Source organism: Rhipicephalus microplus, chromosome 10, assembly GCF_043290135.1.
Source record: "Rhipicephalus microplus isolate Deutch F79 chromosome 10, USDA_Rmic, whole genome shotgun sequence".
Taxonomy (NCBI): domain Eukaryota; kingdom Metazoa; phylum Arthropoda; class Arachnida; order Ixodida; family Ixodidae; genus Rhipicephalus; species Rhipicephalus microplus.
This window is the reverse complement of record NC_134709.1, coordinates 90362980-90365811: the sequence shown is the minus strand read 5'-3', so window position 1 is coordinate 90365811 and position 2832 is coordinate 90362980. Positions and strand designations below refer to the sequence as shown.

Here is a 2832-nt window from a genome sequence, read left to right as displayed (position 1 = left end):
GCTTTATCCCATGTAGGAAATCTCACGTAAATGCTGTACCAAGCCGTAGGTGGTGGACCAATGTTTCAAATCTTCTATTTTCTCTTGAATGACCTGATGGGATGCTTAGTTTTATGCAAGAGACTATTAAGCATAAGCCTGAACTTTTAAATTTTCTCATCAAACTATTTGTTTTTAGTGACGATACAGGCTATCTGTCTGAGGAATAGACGCATTTCAGTGTGTGAAATCGGCAGAACAAATCTCCCTTCGTTATTGTGCGCCCTATTTGCCGCGGCGTCCGCTGCAGTGTTTCCTGGAATGCTGCAATGCCCTGGAATCCATTGAATCCATCACGTGGTTCTTTTTTCTTGCTTTTGCGTGTTCTTTTAGGGTCTCATATAACAAGGAAGAGTTCTAAAAGAGGTTTTTAACACTTTTCAGCGACGCTAGAGTGGCCTGTGAATCGCTAAAATTGACCTATTTCAGTGCCTCTTTTTCGAATGTTATGAAGCATAGCACAGATCGAATGACAACCATCTCCGCAATTCGACATAATTTGAATGTCTGCTCTATTGTAAACTTTGCTGTGACAATTTGTACACTCCTCCACCGGATCTTATCTTCTTCGCGGTACCGGCTGCGGCCCGCTTGCTAAGGTGACTTTGGAACCCTTGGTCTAAATCCTGTTGTCTTACCCAGATCCTCGCTATCAGTACGTTCAAACAGAAAATTGCCGTTCGTATTTGAAAAACATCAGTAGAGGCATTCTTCAAGGCAGGCCCCGCCGCGGTGGTCTAGTGGCTAAGGTACTCGGCTGCTGACCCGTAGTTCGCGGGATCGAATTCCGGCTGTGGCGGCTGTATTTGCTGCGATGGACGCGGAAATGCTGTAAGCGCGTGTGCTCAGATTGGGGGGCACGCTAAAGAACACCAGGTGTTCTAAATTTTCGGAGCCCTCCACTACGGCGTCTTTCATAATCATATGGTGGTTTTGAGACGTTAAACCCCACATATCAATCAATCTTCAAGGCAGTGTTCTCGGCCCATTTCTTTTTATAGTTTGCATAAGTGGTCATAAGCAGGAATTGAACACAAGCCCTCTGCGTGGCATTCAAACATTCTACGACATAGCCGCGTCAGGTCTCGGCACTACTTTTGAAATAGACCCAAATGTTCGTGAATCGTCAATTGTAGTTGCAGTACGTTCTGGCTGTATAATTTTATAAACATTACATATTTACTCCTACGATACAGCCGCCACGTCGGGTTAACGTCAATTGTAGTTAGTCGCCATGCGCTGAAGTTGATTTGTCACAGCAGCGTCCAGAACCATCCTCGCGAGCAGCGGTGCTTCACATTGTCACGGCTAAAGGCCGGGCAAGAAGACGGAGGACGACGAAGTGATGAGCGTGGACAGCACCAACGGTTCCTCCGAGGAAGACGACGTCGAAGCGGCTGCTCTTTTGTTCTGTTAATACAGACCTCATTTTTCCTGGTCGCACCGTCGACCTGTATTCTGTTATTTTCACCTAGCGACAATATCATCATCGCTTCTGATTAATTGCTAATACTCATGTTCCTGTTGGCATCGTTGTGCAAGTGCAAACAACTGATTATATAAACATCTGCAACCCTTCAGCATGCGTCTGTGCGTGAAACATTTGTACATGCATTCAGCATAATTGGTACTCATTATAATTAGGTGTTGCTCAATAAAAAAAATTACTACACGGTCACCTTTCCTCCAGATGCTTCGTATGCATAACGTCGATTCCCACGGTACGTGGGATCTGTTGAACTTCTTTACTGGGGGGAAAGGGGGGTAGGGAGGTGGGGACTTGATTACTGTGCAACGACTATGTTCCCTCTTGAAAAGGCAACGCGTAGGGGGGGGGGGGGGCAGGCAGGCGGGAAAGCTCCAGCCTCCCTCCCCCCCCCCCCTCATGCCCACCCTTGACACCACCTGTCCGCACACACGCATCGTCCTCATCCTTTTTATTTGTTTGCTTAGTGTTTCGTATGTGTAAATGAGATCTAACAGACAATCATGCCAATGAAAGTACAGGGACTGTCATTAAGGGTAATTGTAATGTGAGGAAAAACATGGTTAAAAAGACGCGCCCAATCGACCTTTGAATAACGCGCCCGAGGTCGCATATCGTACGCGAGAGCATTGAACGCGTTGTTCCGAGGGCACAGGTTTGGTCCCTGCCACCGGCAAGTAATCTTTTCAACCATGTTTTTCCTCACATTTACATTACAATTACCCTTAATGACAGTCTCTATACTTTCATTGGCATGATAGTCTGTTAGATGTCATTAATATTGTGTCTAACAAAGAAAACAGAGAGACCTGTAGGTGCACTCTACTTTCATTCATTCGTACGCATTTGTCACTCGGTGCTGTGTAAGAAGGTACGAAACGAACTGCATTAGCCATATGTAGGAGTACAGCTGCATTGCACGCGCACACCGCCTGAATGCACGATATAGATTTCTACCCATTAACAATGATTCCACAAACTTTATCAAACGGATGTGACTGAAAACACTAAAAAGATAGCAGCCACGTCTATGGAGGTACCGGGGTTCGAACCCGGGGCCTTTCACATGCGAAGCGAACGCTCTACCACTGAGCTACACCCCCTGGCCTTTAGACAGAGAACCTGCGGTGTATTTTCAAAGAGATGGATCTGCATCCCCACTTCTATTTTGCAGCTTGACTGCGTTTATCGGTCGTTCGGTGGCGGTCGGTGGGTGTGCAAGTTGGTTCGTCAGCACAAACCGCAGGAAGCGAGATCTTTTCTCGTCGGTGCTGTGCAGCAAAGCCATCGACCATCGGCGCCGGGGG

At 46.8% G+C, this 2832-nt stretch overlaps 1 non-coding gene across 1 annotated transcript; it reads right to left on the bottom strand.

The window, feature by feature from the left end:
- Positions 1-2556: 2556 nt before the first annotated feature.
- On the bottom strand, positions 2557-2628 carry TRNAA-CGC (transfer RNA alanine (anticodon CGC)). The gene has a single exon. It is a non-coding gene; the product is annotated as a tRNA-Ala (tRNA).
- Positions 2629-2832: the final 204 nt, after the last annotated feature.